A 21,264-nucleotide genomic window follows, 5' to 3' on the forward strand; every position below is an offset into this window, starting at 1 on the left:
TTTTTAATATCTGCCTCGCGTGTCTCGTTCCCGCCGCGGACGTGGCGCCCGGGTTTTTTAATTTTAATTTCGAGAGTCTCCGGGCGGACACTGCGTGGTTAAGTGTGAAGCGGACTCCACTGTGGCAGGCAGAGTTCTCTCCTCTCTGCATGCGTCCACACTTAAATGAAACTCACCGTCGCTCTTCTATGTCGAGCGCAATAAAAAAAATAATAAAAATAACGAAACCTTTCCCTCACAGCAGTGAAAATTCTTTGCGTCACTGTCTGGCACTGTGGAGTCAGAGGTGTCATATCGGTAGACTGAGGAATGACCGCCGGCCGAAGTGGCCGTGCGGTTAAAGGCGCTGCAGTCTGGAACCGCAAGACCGCTACGGTCGCAGGTTCGAATCCTGCCTCGGGCATGGATGTATGTGATGTCCTTAGGTTAGTTAGGTTTAACTAGTTCTAAGTTCTAGGGGACTAATGACCTCAGCAGTTGAGTCCCATAGTGCTCAGAGCCATTTGAACCATTTTTTTGAGGAATGACCCCTTGTTCTAACTTCTGCACACAGCACCACTAGCTGTCCAACGTTCGTAACTTCTGCATCGGTATTTCAGATACCTACCTGCATCTACAGCTACATCTATACTTTGCAAACCGCTGTGAGGTGCATGGCAGATGGTACGCCCCATTGCTTCTTCCTGTTCATTTCACGTATGGAGGGTGGGAAGAACGATTATTTAAGCGCCTCTGTGCGTGCAGTAATTATTCTAATCTTATCCTCATAATACCTGTGCGAGCAATACTTAGGGGGTTTAGTATATCCCTAGAGGAATCATTTAAAGTCGATTCTCGAAATTTTTAACAGACTTTCTCGGGATATTTTACGTCTGTCTTCCAGAGTCTGCCATTTCAGTTCATTCCGTATCTCTGTGACACTCTCCCATGGATTAAAGAAACCTGTCACAATTCGTGCTGCCCTTCTCTGTATACGGTCAATATCCCCTGTTAGTCCTATCTGGTACGGGTCCACACGTTTGAGCAGTATTCTACACGTATGTGAGGCTCAGTGTGCGGCTAACTCACGCGATTCAAATTGCATACAGCACGAACAATTTTTTAAATTAGTTAGCGCAACTGACCATTAGTTGCTTCACAACTTATCAGATAATGTTGAAGAACTGATGCCCTATTTAAAATCACGTATTATTTGATTTATTTCGCTCACCGGTCATCAGAATGTGCAGATATTCATAGCCGTGATTGGTGTGACAAAGAGACGCCTCCAGTTTGGAATTATTATGCTGGGAGTTCAATAGAAACTGCCATACTCGAGTGAAAGTTGGTTACGTCTGCATGGATACCACTTGTACGCAAAACTACGCGAGTTCACAATAATCCGCTGCTCAGCCAGCAGCAGCACCCCCGTCCACGAACCTCTCTGTTCTCGGGGGTATGGAGAGAGTTGTCGGTGAAGAGAAACGGTGGCGCGGCCGCGGCAGCCGAGATAACGGTACAGGCAGAGGCGGGGGGAACACGTTTCCCTCCGCCTGTGTCAGCTCCGCACTGCGCTGTTGTTTGCTGCCTGTTACCTGAGTGACAGGCCGGCGCTCGGAGGCGTTAACGCGGCGACCGACCGCCCGAACGACAGACGTCAAACCCTAGCATTCCCTGTCGCGCACTGTGTTCTCTCCGGTGGAACGAAGAAACGCCGCGCATGGTACTGTAGCACACGGGGGCGATTTACACCAGTTTCCTCCTTACATTATTTGTTTTATTCGTAAGAGACTCAGAGTCATAGGGAAGTGAGTTCGTGTTAGGAGGAAGAATTTTTGAGTCATCGGTCTACTAGCTGGTTTGATGTGGCCGCTATATCCTCAATTATTTGTCGGCTGTAATCGAGTCTCCGTCCTCCTCTACAGTCTCTACCCTCCGCAGCTCCTTCTGGAAGTGATTCCACGATGTCGTAACACATGTCGTCTCATCCTGTCCATTCTTTTTGTCGGTGTTTCAAATATCTTTCTCTCTCCGTCTATTCTGCGAAGAACCTCCTCATGCTTTACTGTATCAGTCCATCTGATTTTCAACTCTTTTCTGTAGCAACACGTCACAGATCCTTCGATTTTCTTCTTTTCGGTTTTCCCACCGTCCATGGCGTACAATCCTGTGCTCCAACCGTACATTCTCAGAAATTTATTTCTCAAATTAAGGTCTATATTTGATACCAGTAGATTTCTCTTCGCCAGGAATACCCTCCTTGCTTGTCTACTTTTTGTGTCCTCCTTAATTCTTTCGTTGTTATTTCGTTTCCTTAACCTCGCCTACTTCGTGCTCACCATTTGAGATGTTAAGTGTCTAGTTACGCTCACTTCGCGTACCTCTCACTACTTCCTTCTTTCTCTGGTTTACTCTATCAACTTTCGTTGCTCTTTTCCAGGTCTTGTAAATCTTTTTCACACTCACTAAGGACGTAAATATCATCAGCGAATCTCATAATCGATATTCTTACACCCTCAATTTTTATTCTACTCTTGACCTTTCTTTTAATTCCGTTACTGAATCTTCGACGATATATTGAGTAGTAGGAGCGAAAGTCTGCATCTCTGTCTTAAACCCTTCTTCATTTGAACACTTTGTTCTTGGTCTTCCAGCCTTACTGTTACCTCTTCGTTCAGTGGACGATGTGATTTCTCTCCAACTGAATGCAGAAAAATATGAAGCTCATAATTTTGTATCTATGTGATAACTGGTGATGAATAATGAATATCTGGTTACTCGCATGTACATTGGTGACAATTCTATTGCTACACTTACGTCTAAGGTCATGGTTTGAGAATGGACGTGATGGTTCGAAATTAGTCATCACAAATAAATGACTATTATCGCAGCTGTGATTGTTACTGAAGTAAAATAAACTTGCAGATCCGCTCCTAAATCCCTGGATCGATTTCAACCACACTTGCTACACATGCGGCTTATTGTCTGGAAATAAGTACTGCAGGGTAAGAAAATGCAGTGGCATAGGAGATGGACAGAGAGAGAGAGAGAGAGAGAGAGAGAGAGAGAGAGAGAGAGAGAGAGAGAGGGGGGGGGGGGATTATGGGATCGAAATAGCTGGTGGGAGACGAAATGGATTGGGAGAGGGGGCAGGAGGAGATGTGTGCAATATATGTGACATACATATATGCAGATGAAGCTGTGGGTAAAGAGTTAGTAATTTAAAAGAATCACGAATCCAAAGAAACGAAAGTAAATAGTCCAAGGAACAAATCAGAGAAGCAGGGATAAAAATTTTAACTTATCCTGTAAAGAAGTAAAGTGAAAAGCAAATAACATCTCACGATGAATCTGCAGGAAGGTAAGTCACGAATACATGTGACCGGCAAGGCAGCACTGTCTAATACAGTTTCCATATACCGAAAACAAATACTTCCACAGTCTCATTTTATTCCTGGCGCATAAACGACGACAGCGCAAAGACTGTAAACAACATACACGCATTGGGCCAGTTAGTTCAAATCAAATGGCTCTGAGCACTATGGGACTTAACATCTGAGGTCATCAGTCCCCTAGAACTTTAGAACTACTTAAATCTAACAAACCTAAGGACATCACACACATCCATGCCCGAGGCAGAATTCAAACCTGTGACCGTAGCGGTCGCGCGGTTCCAGACTGAAGCGCCTAGAACCGCTCGGCCACAACGGCCGGCACCAGTTAGTTGTGAGCAGCTTGTGTTAAGCTGTGGACGTGAGGAACTAGTGTGCCATTGTTTCTGTGTCACGAATCGCAATGTAGCAGCATGTCTAAAGGAACTATTCAAGACATTCTCCGGAATGTCCTATCTGGTACAGCAAAGTGTGTGCAACGTTTGTGCCGCAGGCCCTGTCACCGAACTAAAACTACGACACTTGAACGCCTGCCTAAACGTGACTGAAATGCAAACTGCGGACAATTTTTTTCCCTGAAGTTAATCATTACAGAGGAACAGACTTGATAGTATCAGCATTAACTTATCACAGTTGGACAGCATCCCAACAGCGGACTCTTATGACAGTTTTGCATGGTTGTATAAATATTGTGCGTTGTACGGGGGGGGGGGGGGGGGGGGGGGACGGGACACCATGTAGAAAACCTGAAGCGTTAAAACTAACATCTTAACGTTTTGCTGTTTTTTATTAATCCAGTCTAGAAGATTTTTGGACTGACATGAGTAAGCCAGTGGCTGCGTGCTACATTCGACTGAGTCCCTGGAGAGTGCTGCCCTCTCTGGAGGAATTTGTACCTGAGGGACAATGGTCAATAAGCCAGCCCTCCAAGGACACCTAACGGTACACCCGCCGCAGCGAGGGTGAGAACGCTTTGTGAATGGACTCTCGGTCGGTCGAGTGTGCTTAGCGCTCGGTCGCGCCATGTAAGACGTCAAATGTGTGTATTTTGACACGCAGATATCAACTCAATCGAAAATAATAAGTGATTATCTGAACTGTTGTCAAAAAATGGCTTTAAACACTATGGGACTTAACATCTGAGGTCATCAGTCCACTAGACTTAGAACTACTTAAACCTAATGACATCACACACATCCATGCCCGAGGCAGGATTCGAACCTGTGACCGTAGCAGCAGCGCGGTTCCGGACTGAAGTGCCTAGAAGCGCTCGGTCACAGCGGCCGGCTTCCTACTGTCAGTCAACCTCGACACCTTACCGTACACCGCAGTATCGTCAGAATATTGGTGTCCACCCTGTCCTCCGAATCATTTATGGATATAGAAAATAACTGTAGTTCTGTCGCACTCCCCTGGAGGCACTGGTGACGATACCCATCGGCTGGACACAGAATAAAGCTGCATCTCCATCTCCTGAAGAAATTTGGGGACCTCTTTCTCGCCAAATGGCAGCCATCAACAACAACAGAGGCGACGTTTGCGTAATGTGCCCTGGGGATTAATGTTTAGCGTGGTGTGATTATTTTGCTTCCTAACCGGTTTCCATGACATGGCATGGCTCCGTCAGATCTCATTGTTGACGATGTCTCGGACACACACACACACACACACACACACACACACACACCACCTCCTTGCTCGTGGCGGTAACCACATTTCACCAGGCCACAACTAGCAGCAGTTAGCACCACGGATTTAGCGGTGTTGCGTAAGCAAGTAGCGGCGACGTCTAAAGCGACGCCGATGGCAGGGAGGCTAAATCGGCAGCGTCGCGGCTCTGACGTCAGGCGTGTCTGCGTCGGCTATTCCGGGAGATCCTCCCCCCCTCCCCTCCCCCCACCAAGCCACCGGGCAGCGTGGCGGCCCCGCAGCTAAGTTAGCGTTGGCCAGCGCTGCCCGCCAAGTCCCGCGCCTCCTGTGTTGTGTCTGCGGCGGCGCTGCTGGTGTTGGTGGTGGCAATGCCCTCAACGGACCCACAGGCCGCTGCAGACGCAGAGGGACCCCACTGTGTAGGCAACCTGTTCGCGCGGTACCATGGACTGGTCTCCTTCAGATGAACAGGTTGTGACGCACCTTCTCATAAGCGACCATTTACGTATTTTCTTCGACCATATTTCGTATTACAGAAACATTTGAATATTTTCTCAAGCAGTGCCTTACTGAATCGGGAGGCTGTTCGCAGGGTGGGACTGATTGAGTAACGCGTATGCCTTGCTAAATGTATAGGGTTTGCTACTTTGCAAGCGGTTTCTAGGGGTGGTCAGAGGATTAGGGGTTTGAGTGTATACGATGCTTCTAAGTTTTCGTGAAGGGTAGGCAGATGAGACCTACAGCTGCGACTGTATCATTAGTTTCGAAGTCTTATTTAGCTTGTGGAAGGTATTAGACAAAATTCCGAACTTTTGCGCCGTGAAGAAAACAGAAGAGCACGGAATATCAAACCAGTTTCGTGGCTGGACTGAACAGTTTCTAGCACACACAACATAGCACACTATTCTTAAAGGAAAGAAATCTTAAGACACAGAAATGACTTCGAGCACACCTCAAGGAAGTGTATAGGACGATTACTGATAACGATATCTACAGATGACCTAGTGAATAAAGTCGGAAACACCATGAGCTGGCCGGCCAAAGTGGCCGTTCGGTTAAAGGCGCTGCAGTCTGGAACCGCAAGACCGCTACGGTCGCAGGTTCGAATCCTGCCTCGGGCATGGATGTTTGTGATGTCCTTTGGTTAGTTAGGTTTAACTAGTTCTAAGTTCTAGGGGACTAATGACCTCAGCAGTTGAGTCCCATAGTGCTCAGAGCCATTTGAACCATTTTGAACCATGAGCTGTGCCGGCTGCTGTGGCCGAGCGGTTATAGGCTCTTTAGTCCGGAACCTCGCTGCTTCTACGGTCGCAGGTTCGAATTCTGCCTCGGGCATGGATGTGTGTGATGTCCTTAGGTTAGTTAGGTTTAAGTAGTTCTCCAAGTCTAGGAGGCTGATGACCTCAGATGTTAAGTCCCAAAGTGCTTGGAGCCACTTGAACCATGAACTGTTTACCGACAATGTTGGTGCTGCATACAGGTAAATGGCAACTGTAGCGAAATACAGGAAGACTAGCAGGGAAATGATGCCTGGTGCAGGGGTTAGAAGTTGAGCAGTAGCATAAACAAATGTAAAGCTCTGTCTATAATGAGGTGTAAAGACTCGTTACTTATGATGATCCGACTGATGATGATCACTTGAAGCAGTCACCTCCATTACGTATCTGGAAGTATGCGTACGGAACTATTTTAAGTGGAACGACGTGATAAAACTAGAATGGCAGATAACAGCCAGAGATTCTTAGGAAGATTGCTTACGAAGTGTAGTTCACCTTCGAAGGAGGTAGCTTATACGACCTTTGTTCGACCAATGCTTTAATACTGCTTGTCAGTCTCGGATCCGCACCAGAAAGGATTTACACAGAAAACAGAAAAGAATCAACGAAGAGCAGCGTTTGTCGTCACAGGTCGTTCAGAAAGCATGGAATGGTCATGGAGATGCTCACTGAAATCCAGTGACAGGTGGTGTGCGCACGGTGTGGTATACCGTTAGAATTTCGAGAATGAGAGTTGCCGGAAGAAGTATCCCCCACCACACACCATAAGGTTGTATTTGGAGTAGAGATGGAAAAGTAATTTTTTTTGGGGGGGGGGGGGGGGAGCAGCTCGCCATTTAAGACGAATCTTGTATTCACAGAAGTCGTGGATGCCCTGTAGAATGGACGCCGGGCATCACAGCTTCAATTACTGTTAATAACAGCAATTATTCACGTTTCATATATAACACGTCAGGGGAAGTCTGTCAGCCACTGAACGTATTAAGTGCAGTAAAGTTAAAGTTTATTTCAACAAATGAAGGGGGAACAGTCTCCCTGTAATGTAAGGCACGAAGCACCAGCTTCTTCGCGATTCCGCCGATATCTCCATGATGTCTAGGAGGATAAGCTTTTTCCATATTCTAGTTAGTCATTTTTAATGGTATCACAAAGGTAGCTGCGTAATGTTCTAGGTGTTACTTACAATGAATACACTGTGACGGCACCCGATGTTGTCATTTAATAATTGCTACTACCCATAATCCTTGCGACGTTATGGCGCTTCCGATCGAGATGGAAACCATCAGAAACGCCTGCCACACGGAGCACGTAGCAGACCGTTTAAATGTTTTCCCGCGAGGTTACCTCACGGGCGAGCTAACTTCACCTTGGCTCCTTCACTGAAACAGATTTACCCAACGTATCCAACGTCCCTGGTATGGATGAAGGGTCTGTTTTTACTGTGAATGTGAATACTAGGGACTGGGCATGAGAGGTCAACATTGTCGTTATAGAATGATCCTCGCTGCAGTGTCACATATGAGCATAACGTCTCCGTTGTAAGAGAGGTGGCAAAATTGTTAACGCAGTGTGCTCGTACTTGTGAGAGCGTGGAATGACCGTCTACCAACTCCGTTTCAGCTGTTTAGTGATTCATGTTAGTAAGGTCCTGGTAATTTCAGACTGGCTACTTCGAAAAAGCCACGGCCATGTACTTCATCCGACCTACTCCAACTGAGCTACTGTTTTCTCTCAAAGACGGAAACTTGGCTGAAGTCGTAACTTCCGACAGGAGGGGCGAAGCACTGACAGTGGACGTTTGATTCGGTTCATCTGGCGAACGTATGCCCCACGGTTCATATTTCGAAGGGTAAGAATGAACCCAGAGTGCATGAATGTCATCCAGATGCATAGTTGTATCCCACTAGACAAAAAATGTTTTCCTTTCTGAGAAAATATTATCGTGAATTTATGAAGCATCTTCTGGACTCGTTACCTGTAGGTAGTTACTAGATGCACATCAAACCTATTCAACTCTTCGGCTTTTTAAGAAGACAGGGTGTTGTTTTTCTGTGTGGTCCTCCACTTGTACACAGCGCCCCTAGACTTTAAAAGTCGGTTTCGTTTGCCCACTTTCGGTACTGGCTCTGAATTAATGACGGAGATGTGTTATGAGGAGGTCGGATGGTGAAATTCTTGGGAAACGATTTTGTAAAAGCATCCGAAAAGCAATATCAATCAATTAATTTCGAACCATGCAGTTTTCCGCTTTAAATATGTTCAGGGATATTAACTTCATGCCGTACCCGCAACCAATGAAAGCGTTTCTACCTGCAGTAGGATTATGTCCACTGACAACCTGAAATTCTGACAAGTTTTGGTACCTAGAACTATTTACTTCTAAATCAGTTACTGTACCTGGCAACCCAAAAACTTGTCAGAACTAGCAAACAATGGGACACCCTTTATCGAAGTCTGAAGTAAGGAGATGTGGTCCGGAATCAACCTTATCATAAGTTATATCCGATATCGTCCTGATACCTCTGACAGTGAAGCGCTATTGTTGTTAAGATTATAGGGTAGGAACTTTCGTATGTGTTAATATGGAAGAAACCAAGAAGAAAAAAGTCCACTCAGTATGGACTCCAAAACGCATACCTTAATTGCTATGAGGAGATGTGCTTCACAGTGTCGAAGATGAACAGGTGCTCATTTGTCTAAGGGACGGATTTTACAACTCATGTTTACTAGACACTTTTTTCTACTGAAAGTTGCCTTAGTTAACAACTTAGCGGCAACATGCATTCGACTGTCAGAGGTACCAGAACGATTTTCGATTTCAAACCAGTCGTTTCCGGACCAGGATTCTTACGTCACATGGATACGCTTACCCTTCTCCATCATCTGTGAGAGATTTTAACATCAACACGGAATCAGCTTGTATATAATTTTGTGATTGGGTAAGTCTAAAGATCGAAGACATTGGAAAAGTGAATGATACCGAGACATCTCAACAAAGACCGCTATTCCCCTGTTTTTAGAACTCGTTTCATATAGTAGCAAGTGTTTGTTGTAGCTGCCGCACGATGTTAAGCGGCGACCACCGCAGCGAAGTCAAGTGCTGTATAGTCTGTCGGCTGGTCTAGCTTACCGTACCCTACCCTACCCCCATTCACGGCGCCTCCCCTACGGTGACCTGTGCCAAGAATTTCACGTTTGAGCCGCCCTGGCGCGCTGCCACACTGCCTCCTGTCTTGGCGCCGTTCTCCAGATTACCAGGCGCCGCCTGAACGCTGAATGTTAACAGTACCCCGACCTCCACACATTAGTATTTGTGTCTAAAATTATACGGAATAATACAAAACACAAAAATAAAATTCGCGTTACGGAGGAATTGTGTATTGAGGCGTACTAGAGCACGATTGTTTACAGACCTTACGGCACGTCTCTTTGTGACATGTTTCATTGGGATCGATGCAAGTACTTACCAAACCGCCCTTCCACTGCCATTTAGATGATGTAAGCAGATGGAAACTGTAACGGGGTAAGGACACAGTTCAAGGTCGAAATCAGTCGCATTTCAATACACTATGACAAAAATTCAACCGTCATACATTCTAGTCTTGTTAAATTCTTTGTCAGCTTCTTTACAATATATGAAACTCATTTGTAGTATACACGTCTATAGTGTCTCTAAGCATGTCAAAAATCTGTTCTTAATTTCGGTTAGGGCTGATGCTCTGCTTTTTCTTGAAATATGAGAAATTTCCTCGTCCACAAAAGTTTTCTGCTTGAGATTTGGCATGCACAATGCTTTACGCAGTGGATGTGATAAAGTGGAAGCTAATGAAAGAAGGCTCCTATTGGTGCACCGGTGGCGGGAGCAATCGAGTCCCCTATTTGTCAAATATCAACTGCTATCAACCGCACAACAGCTATGGATTACATACGGTCCAGCTACACCATGCTAAACAAGAAGCTTTCGTGACACCCACGTAATTCCTAATGTGTCTCACGTTCCATAAAGATAGTCAGGTATGATATTTCGTCAACTCTTTCCCCACCGGAACTGGATTACTCTCAATGCATTAATCTGTTGAAACACGTCTGTACTAAAAGGCTAATACCATCTACACCCACAGACTGGCATCGACAAACAATATTTCAAATTGTTGTTTCCATTCTTGGAAGCGACAACGCTGTCTTAGTTATTAATTTAGATTGCGTTCAACAGATATCCGATCTACCTCACAACAGACCATTTCATGCCAAATATTGGAGCCCCGACCAAAGAAACCTGATGTACTACAGAAAGACTTTATCGCTGTTTCCGCAACTACTTCCAGCAGCTTGAATCGGAGAAGAAACTATACACCGAGAACTAGTTGATTTTGCAAACGCTTTCACTAACAAGTTGTAAATTACGATGTAATCGGGCGGTGTCTTGTCAGTGTTCCAAGAATGCTAATTTCTAACTAATGGCATTTAGGTCATAATTAAGCTGCTAAGAGACCTTCGAAGCATGCCTCTTTACTTCGAAGGCAACACAATAATGAATGTAATTATGATATGCATACTTTACTCTAGTAACCCTTTTTCAAACAACTCAGTTGGTAGGAACTAGAAGAAAGTCCTTTACGGTACTAATACAGAGGCCTGTGGTTAAGGAGAAGGAAGTAGAGCCATCCTCTCATCCGTGAAACCCATAGTAACCTATGAAAGTAAAAAAGGAAAGTAGTGCCACTTAGGAGGTGTTCAACGTTGACATGGTAGTATGTTGCACTGTTGCTGCAGTAGACACGAAATTTGGAAGACTGCTTTCAGTTTCTGTTCCGTCTCCACAATTATTTTTAAAGTAAGCCTCCCAAAAAGAAAATTTTTATCGATGGTGCAAACTTTGCTTTCTACGAAAAAAAGTCGAGGTGTGGCATATAGATACTATTAGTTGCTGGTTATCCTGATATTTCGGTATCGAGCCTTGTTACCATCTGTAACTGACTTCTAATTCCTAGTCCGGTTACTGAAATTCGCAGTGAACCAACTTCATCTCCCACAACATCCGGGACGAATTTAGTGAACGGATTCACTGGGAAAAACCACCCACCATAGAGCACGCTACCTGTTTTCTCTGTGGCTGTGTGCTGTTTAGTTAGTATCAAGTTTCCTACTGAGAAATGTTGTCATAAGGGATTGAAGGTAACTCCTTTCTCGTTAATTAGACTTGGTGCTGGTGGCGTCACGGCCTGGAATTGCACGTTCACCTACTTTGCGATACGCGAAATGAAGAATCTGGCATGACAAATTTTTGCCTCGTGGAGGGGAACGTAGCCTATGAGATGCAGCGTCGGTCACAAGCAGAGTTTAGGTGGTGTTGTATTGTTCAGGGTCAAACTCTGTATGTGGTGACTCTTTCTGCTGTAAAGTATATGGTATGAGTACAAGCTGTTTCAAAGCTCCGGCACATTGAGGATCTCCCAAGAAAGTATCATTTTAGGTATGATTTGTTAAAATAAAGTGACAGCAAACTCTACAAGGTGATTTAGCTCCCCCTGCCGATGTGTTTTAGGCCACCCACAACGCCTTCAGATACCACACCGAAGATTTTCATATCCTCTCATACGTTTCACATATACACTTAGTCGTACAGAAGAAAATGAACAGGACCTTTACGTAAGAAATTTAATGTAGTTAAATATTGTACTTGGATATGTTGTTCGCTAGAAGCAGCATTCTTCTAATTATTTAAGAAAATTTTACAGAAGTGACCTACAAATGCATTTCTCTTGAGTAAAACCGTGGCTACCAGTGAAAACGTTTGCCAATATAAAATTTAGCTAAATTAAATTTTCGACAAAAAGGTCCTGTTCATTCTTCCTATAAGACTAATATTTTGTGCACAGCATACAAGAGAAAATGAAATCTTGGGTATAGTTTTGAAGGAATTGCAGGATGCATAAAACCCTTCAGTAGGGGGAGCTTAATCAACCTGTATATTGGTAGTTAAAGTTTACCCATATTTGATGTTTTAAGCGTTATAGCTTTTGTGCTATTAACGTATACCGTTTCATTGTTATGGTACATAAATTTTACACTAAGTTTCATTGAAAGAAAAGCCTCGAATGTGTAACTTGTAATTATTCGTCATCGTGAAATATCACAGCATAGTTGTACAGTCAAATATTCTAGTACTTGTTATTAATTTAACAGACGTATTATCTGGTACAGACGATGTTATTTACTATGAACAATGTATTAGCTGCATATGTTGTTGCATTGCCCCACGGCTGGAATGTCTACCTAGTGTACAGAAATTGTAACGTGACTGCCAGTCTACGTAAGGTAATAAAAACAAGTTACACACCGGAAGGGTTTGCTATTATGAAACTCTGATTTATATATACATACATATATATATATCTGTTTTATGGGCTACCTCGTTTTTGTATCTTGCTGCTAAATATCTTTTTCAATGAAGGTGATCAGCTACAAAGCAATCTGTCCTTTCAGTCGAATGAAACTACGAACCGAATCACTATCTTGTAACCTATGTGATGAAGTGTGTTACTTCAGAGTGGTCATAATCAATACAACACCGCGAATGTGGATATTAAGTATCTGTATCCCGAAAGGGAGACAGAGATTCAACTGCGTTAGCAGAAAACTGTAACTAATACGTATCTGAATCTGTTCTACACATTAGTGTTCCTCTTCTAGCAAATCGCTGTTCATACCATTTTCTTCGCGATTTCCTCTGCTATTCTTCGATGGTCGCTAACATAGTTAACATAGCTATTTTACACGCGACCATTTTCTTAAACATGCTGCGTGATTAGTGCGCCAGGTGCAGCCAACTGCCGCTGGAGAGCGCTGCAGTCGCAGACCGCGATGAGGAGCACGTTACGTTACGAGAGATAAAAGGAGGTCGTTTCGGAGTGTACAGACTTTCCACAATTTTCCGCCGTTTTACAATTTACGTCAACGTTTTGTCGCCTGCTTTTATTGTTCCTTATCTTCTTATGTTTTAAAAATTCTGTAGGCTGAAGAGTAGCGTAAGCTGCTGCCAGCCGGCCCCCATCGGGGGAATCGAGATTCAATAAAGGAAAGAAAAAAAGAGCGTACAGCAACCACAAAGGACACCACCTCTGGAGTGCTACGCCAAAAGTAACACTTCCCGAGTGAGGATGTCTTAAGTCAGGAAAAAACAAGCGAGGATCTGTCAAACAAACTCATCGCAAAAGTTACAGCGAACAACGTTGGCACGCGTGTCAGAGCGGCAGTTGTTTTCTTATTAGCGATCAGCGAGGCATAAGATGCGAGAAGCGTTCAGTAAGTAACGTAACACATTTTTTTCTCTGCTAATTTCTGGTGGAAAAATGCATTATTTGTTGTAGGACATAGTGGAATATTCCCGCTTCAGTCCCTAGAGTTTCATGTAATTCGATAGTTGGCGGCGCTAGGTGTAACCTTCAAAATGGCGTCTGCAACGGAAGTGCGTTCTTTTGGCTGTAAACCACATGATCACAGACTTTCATACGCACTTTCGGAAAGTCTACGGAGACCTGACAGTGAACAAAAGCACGGAGAGTCTTCGGGCGAGGCGTCTGTCATCCCGCAAACCCGTCCGATGTCCCGTGTGCCGGCCGGCCGCACACAGCTTTGACTCCTTCCATGTTGGAATGTGCAGACACACTCATTAGAGGTGATCGACGAATCACAATCAAACAGCTCGCTGCGCAGCTGGAAGTCTCTGTTGGTATTGTTGACACACTCCTCCACCAGTCGGCGTATTCAAAGGTTTGTGTTCGCTGGGTTCTTCGCCGCTTAACGGAAGACCACAAAGAACAACGAACGGCCATCTTTACGAAATTCGCTACAAGGCTGATCGTAATAAATTTTTGTCGAAGATCGTCTCAAGAGTTCATTGGGCTGTTCTTTCCACATCCGCTCTACAGATCTGATCTCGCACTTTCCAACTTGTGTGTGGCCCTATGAAGGATGCACTCAGCGGGATGCTGTACGTAGATGGTTCAAGTGGCTCTGAGCACTATGGGACTTAACATCTGAGGTCATCAGTCCCCTAGAACTAAGAACTACTTAAACCTAACTAAGCTAAGGACATTACACACATCCATGCCCGAGGCAGGATTCGAACCTGCGACCGTAGCGGTCGCGCGGTTCCAGAGTGAAGCACCTAGAACCCCTCGGCCACCCCGGCCGGCTGGCCTGGAGTGATTTAGGAAAAATTCTAAATTCGAATGAACGAACGAGGGTCTGAATCCAGATACATGTGATTTTGTTTGCTACGATCTTTCGTAATCTCAGTCCGCAGCTCGTGGCCGTGCGGTAGCGTTTTCGCTTCCTGCGCCCGGGTTCCCGGGTTCGATTCCCGGCGGGGTCAGGGATTTTCTCTGCCCTGTGATGACTGGGTGTTGTGTGATGTCCTTAGGTTAATTAGGTTTAAGTAGTTCTAAGTTCTAGGGGACTGATGACCATAGATGTTAAGTCCCATAGTGCTCAGAGCCATTTGAACCATTTTTGATTTTTTCGTAATCTCATCGTTGTATTGAGTTACTGTAGAGAACCGGTATACACAAAGAGATGTAGAGGTAGTATATTTTAGTTCCTGGTTGGTTTCTCAGTCAACTGAACAGCCAACTAAGCTCCCGCCCTTTTGAGGGAGAGCTTCCATTACCACAGCAACTGAGAGAGAGCCTGCTAAAAATTAGTGCGGTGCTAATCCATATTTTCGCCATGTAAAAGGGACGTTAAGGGTCAGACAGTTAATTTGGCATAGTGGTGTTCTGGCGGCGGATATTCCAATTTGGAAGGAGCAGCAACTCATCTCATAATGTGAAGGCCGAACGGCGGCCCGCCCTGAGAGGTGCATAAAGTTTTACGGTTACTAAGCCGGAAGGCACGGCAGCGACGGGCGCCTCCTCCTCGCACAGGGTCTGCGGCGGGCGTTATCCGCTCGCGACGCGGCGTCGGCGATTGGGGCGGCCAGCGTGAAACGACGTGCCGGCGGGGGTTCTACAGCCCATTCTGGGCACCGAGCAGGGGCCGGGGGTGAAATTGTAACGACACGCCGACGCTGCGAAGGAAAGACTCCCGCGAAATGGGTTCCGTCCCAGTCGGCGGAGCATATTCCACCGGAGGCGCAGCGCGCCCGAATCGTCTCACTTGTTGCTCCGAGAGGCGCAGCACCTAATCTCAATAACGTAAAGGGGACGCAGATCGCAGTGCTCCTCAAAAGAGCATACCCACCTCACGCTGCTCCGTCTTGTTAAGGATAAAGGAAGCGACGATCCAAGTCACCTTTGCCGGAAAGGAGAAAACGACATGCTGTGCACCTCGACTGGAGAAGATAAAACCGGTGCAAAATATTTCTGAAAAATCGTACACTTGCCACAGAGATTTACTGCTTTTAAATGTTTTTGAAGCTTCATAATTTCACGAAAATGCTGTGTTACTTTGTTAAAGTTACTAAATTCTGTAAAACAACAGACAACCTTCAGGAACTAGAAACGACGATAATTACGAGACGTGTGTTCAGTCACAATCTTTCGTGTCAGGATCAACGTTATACATTAAGGGCTTACAAATTATAGAAATTCCCTGATTTATACTGTGTCTGACTCTGTCTTGTGCATAAATAAGGTACTTTCCTGCATTCCACAATTCTGGTGCAGTTACACGTTGACAGAGCAAATTAGCATTACTCCAACGTCCCGGGTACGGTGGAACAGCAACTCATTTTAGATTGTGATGCAAAAAGAGACGGCCAGAGTTTCAAGTAGCCGGCCGCTGTGGCCGAGCGGTTCCAAGCGCTTCAGTCCGTAACCGCGAGACTGCTACGGTCGCAGGTTCGAATCCTGCCTCGGGAATGGATGTAGTTGGTTGATTGTTTTTGGGGAAGGAGACCAGATAGCGAGGTCATCGGTCTCATCGGATTAGGGAAGGACGGGGAAGGAAGTCGGCCGTGCCCTTTGAAAGGAACCATACCGGCATTTGCCTGGAGCGATTTAGGGAAATCACGGAAAACCTAAATCAGGATGGCCGGACGCGGGATTGAACCGTCATCCTCCCGAATGCGGCATGGAAGTGTATGATGTCCTTAGGTTACTTAGGTTTAAGTAGTTCTAAGTTCTAGGGGACTGATGACCTCAGATGTTGAGTCCCATAGTGCTCAGAGCTATTTGAATTTTTGACTTGCAACTAAAATGGATTTTTATCTTGTCGGTGACCGCTTTTGGGCTATGCTGATTCTCAAAGCAACCAATGTTTCCCAAGTAAAATGTTCGTACAAAATAGTAGTAAATAAAATAGTTACATATGTGTATGGTCCCATCTAGTGTTCGTTAACAGGTTTAGGCAAGTATTATCTTCTCTGCATGACGCGAATTTAAAAAAAGGAGCCCAATTTATTTTCTACCAGTTTGGAGGAACATTTTACCTGGCAAACATTGGTTGGTTTGAGAACGTGCGTAGCCGAAACCAATTACTGACTAAATAAACATCCATTTTAGTTACAACTCTGTCTCTTTTTGCATCATCAATACAAATGATCATAACCTGACTTCTGTCCCCTAATTCTTCTTTTTATAACTGAGATTGGTATGTGTTTGATCAAAGCTGTATTATTAATAAAGTAACAACGTTGTTATGCCTTGTCATGACTTTCAGAAATATGTAACGGCTGCAATTCATAACCTACTAAAAACCATCTGAAACGTTTTTCCTGCCTAGGGAATCATAAACACAAAAGGAATGAAGCAAGAAAGGTATCAGAAACAAATTGGCTCTCGTCAGAGAAAAGAGTGATGGAAAGAAGTGAAGTAGTTGCAGTCGCATGGTCGAAGAGTTAGTTAAAGACGTTGCAGAGGTTTAGCTATTGTAAGGATGCGGAAGGAGAACGGTCTTTGTTCCTGGCTCAGTAACGACGAGGAAAAGCACTTCACAATTCGATTGCCTCATAATCGACGTCTTCTGTCTTCTCTAACTTTAATTACTTTCTTCAACAGCCAATATTATCTGTTAACCAGAAAGTCTTCTTCCTACTCTTCACTGCCCTTATATAAAATAAGTAAAGATGTCCTCAGCCGGAAAATTGATTTGTACACGGTGATGCATTACTTGGCATGCTTATACGAGCACATTAAGTCCACTCCGAACCACGGTGCAATTTGGAATTTTTCACAGTAGTAAATCGTCGTCGTGTGTAAAGAAAGAGATGAATGAGGGAGAAAATCCTAGAATCGGCTGAGAAACGAATACCGTATCTTTAAATTTGTAATCTGACACATGCCCATTGTCGTCGACGCACACCTGTAGTAGCATCTGAAAGATTGTTAGTATCTCTACTGTAGCCTGTGGGGGATATTTGTCAAAACAGGTGTCCTTGCTGAAAGTCATTTCAACGGTTCTTTATTTGCTATTCTATCTGTCAGATTTATATTTTCTACGTTTTACAACACTCAACCCAAAGCTTTTCTCTTACCATTCCTTGTTCAGTTTTCAAATCTACGCAGCAGCACCATCCACACTTGACGTTCAGCAATTTTTTCCCCGCCCGTTATCCACCTTGAAACTTATTTTGCGACTGCTGCTTTGTCCACAGCGTTAAACACCGGATTTGATTGCTACAATAGAAGTAAATGGGAGCTGAACTGTTTCACCGTCTCACTTCAGACATATCCCCCGTTAGTATCTCAAAACAATTGCGCTATTGTGGAACAGGTGTGGCTGAGAATTAAGGCTACGCTATGTTTGTAATAGTGAAGGCAGCAACGGAAAGTAAATCCTAAGAAAGAAAAAAAGACAGAGGGAGAGAGGGAATTTTGCAGAGTTCCTGGAGGTGCACATGCACGTCCTTCGGAATTCTCAGACGAGACTGCATGACGACACAGCTGTTTACTGCAACGACTCAGACAGGAAAGAGGCAGTTCAAGGTCTTGCAGTTCTCAGTGTGTACAGTGTACCCGTCTCTCTGTCTCTCTCTCTCTCTCTCTCTCTCTCTCTCTTTTTTTTTCCTCCTATTGCACAGAAGAACGAAGTAATATTCTGCACCTGGCGCCTGGCGCCACAGAGCTACGAGCATTGGTAGACATCTCAGCAGAGTTCGTCGACCCCCGAGGCAAGACGTTCTAGCACGGATCCTCAGACTACGTCGTGTCTTTCAGTACGACGAGCGTCAGGTGGGCGTTCCCGGAAGCGCTCGCTTAGACCCGCCCACGTCGCGGGTGTAGGCAAGTGTTATCGTCTGGGCGTGACGTGAATACGCCAGCCGTCAGTTGCCGCCACTTTCTGCCGCAGGGCACTGGTGTGTTACTGCTATGTCGAGGGTTGCCCGCTGGTGCAGCGTGGTACATTGTAAAAACGTGATTATGTGACCACCAGCTCGCACATTTCTCACGTGGCATCCCGAAAGCCACGGAAGAAGGCACATAAGTAGATGGCAGTGTCTCGATTTCCGAAAAGCATTTGACTCAGTATCATACGCTTGTTATCAAAATTACGATAGTGTGGGGTATCAAGCGACCTTTCTGAATGGATTGAGGATTTTTTGGTAGAGAGAACACAGCATGTTATCTTGGATGGGGAGTCATCCACACACGTAACTTCACGTGGCTCCCAGGAAAGTGTGTTGGGACCCTTGTTGTTCATAAAATCAGACGTTTCGCAATTGATGCATTTCTGTTTAATGAAGTACTGTCTGAAAAAAAAAAAAAGCTGTGGAAATATTCAGTCAAAGCTTGATAAGATTTCTATGTGGTGCTAAGACTGGCAACTCGATTTAAATGCTCAGAAATGTATAAATGTACTCTTTACAAGACCAGGAAACACTTTGTAGGGATGTGAATTGGAACGATGACATAGACTGAGCCGTAGGTAAAACAAATGGCAAACTGTTCTATTAGTAGAATACTAGGCTAATGCAATATCTACGAAGGGCATTGCTTACAAATCACTAGTGAGACCCACCCTAGAATATTACTGTAGTCCTGTACCCAATAGTCCTAACGGGGGATACTGAACGTGTACTAAGGAGGCACAGGTTTCTTCAACCATGTAAGAGTGTGAGGGATTCACTTTAAGATGGATGCGGTCTATCCGGAGAAAACCTGCTGACGAAGCTTCGAAAACCAGCTTTACATAATGAATCCAGAAATATACTATAAGCAGTGTATACCGCTCCCGTAGGGACCGGGACGACTAGATTAATTGCATCGTGCACAGAAGCAGTCAGACAATCATTCTTCCCGCACTCCAAACGTGAACGAAACGGGAAGAAGCTGTAACAAGTGATAAAATGGGGAGTACCCTCTCTCATGTCATTCAGTGTAGTCTGCAGGAAGTAGGTGTACATGCAGCTGAAACACCTCTCGATTTAAAAAATTACGACTGACGTACGTGTTTCCAGATATACAGTGCCTTATTCCATCTACTAATCTACTACATGAGATATGAAGATGATGCGCCACGTTTTTTTTTTTTTTTTTTTTTTTTTTTTCACGCTCTGATATCTCAATTTTAATGTGAGTCACCTGCCCATAAGGAAAATGCAAATCGGACATTCAGTCACTTTTATCTCGATCACACCAAGTGTGTCGCATTTCTACCTTCTAGTCGATGGTGTACATTGTATTCACACAAACCTTCCCATTTGTCTGCTGTGAACTCTTGCACCTGAAAAAGTTACGTTACACTGTCTCCGCACGGGGTAGCCGCGCTGTCTTAGGCGCCTTGTCACGGTTCACGCGGCTCCCCCCGTCGGAGGTTCGAGTACTCCCTCATGCATGTGTGTGTGTGTGTGTTCGATTTATCCTTAGCAAAGTTAGTTTAGGTTAGATCAAGTAGTGTGTACGTTTAGGGACCAATTGCCTCGGAAGTTTGGTCCCATAATGCTTACCACAAATTTCCAAATTACGTTACACTGAGGTTGACCTTTCACATCTTGAGAAATGAGAAGAAAGGATATGTATTACTTGATAAAAACTTTCTATTGCCGCAATCGCATAAATACTTATTTTCTATAATCGGTTTCGACAGAACTTGCTGTCTCTTCTGGTTTTCACAAAGCGTTGCTACAAAACGTGTTCATTCTGTGTTGGAACCTCATTCCAAGTTGTCTCACTAGATGGTAAAATGAAGCACGTTAGCAACGGTTTGTCAAAAGTTGTAAACGTTATTTCAGAGCTGATAAACCTTTGGACACCGTGCTACATTCTATCAATTCGTGAGACAACTTGGTATCGGTTTCAACTAATGAACGCGTTCTGTAACAGGAAAGCCTGTCGAAACCGGTTGTCGAAAATAAATATTTACGTGATCTTGGCTATAGACAGTTTTCTTACGTTAGCCTGTGTGCTATTATGGGAGAGTAAAAGCCACTTTTGTGTTACGCTTTTAGAAAAGTAATGTTTGAGTGTTACGATGTGATGCGTAATTGAACAGGTCTTGAAAAGAGGAGGCTACTGAATTAAAAATTTAAGGTGCTATTTAAAAAGAAAGAGACACTGTTGGTCTTATCATCGTAATGAACTACGTTACAAGAAAGGCAGTCGTATTGGTTAATGCCGCCCTGGTAGCTGCTGGTGGTTTGTTTCTGAACAAGAAGTTCTTTTGTGTGGTCAGAATAATGGGATACACTGAACAATGGTCGTAGCGACCTGTAGGGGTAACATAGAGAGTATTTTAGTTGAATGGAGAGAAAAATTAAACATTTTCCTCTGTTCTGGACGAATGTTTCTCTAACGGAACGGACCGATCAGCAGAACAACAGAGTGTTCCTTTTCGCCATAGAATTTACCCACAGGATGCGCCTTATGAACTACTATCCACCTCGTGCGACTACATTGTGCACTAGTATGTAGGAGCAGATTTATTTTAGAATCCAGATTTACTGTCGGCAGGGCGGACGGCGTACAGGATGCAACGGTGGAGCGTAGCTGCACTGGTGAAAGGCGGATTGGTAGCGAGGGAGGGAT

The sequence above is a fragment of the Schistocerca serialis genome, chromosome 6 (assembly GCF_023864345.2).
Source record: "Schistocerca serialis cubense isolate TAMUIC-IGC-003099 chromosome 6, iqSchSeri2.2, whole genome shotgun sequence".
NCBI classification, from domain to species: Eukaryota; Metazoa; Arthropoda; class Insecta; order Orthoptera; family Acrididae; genus Schistocerca; species Schistocerca serialis.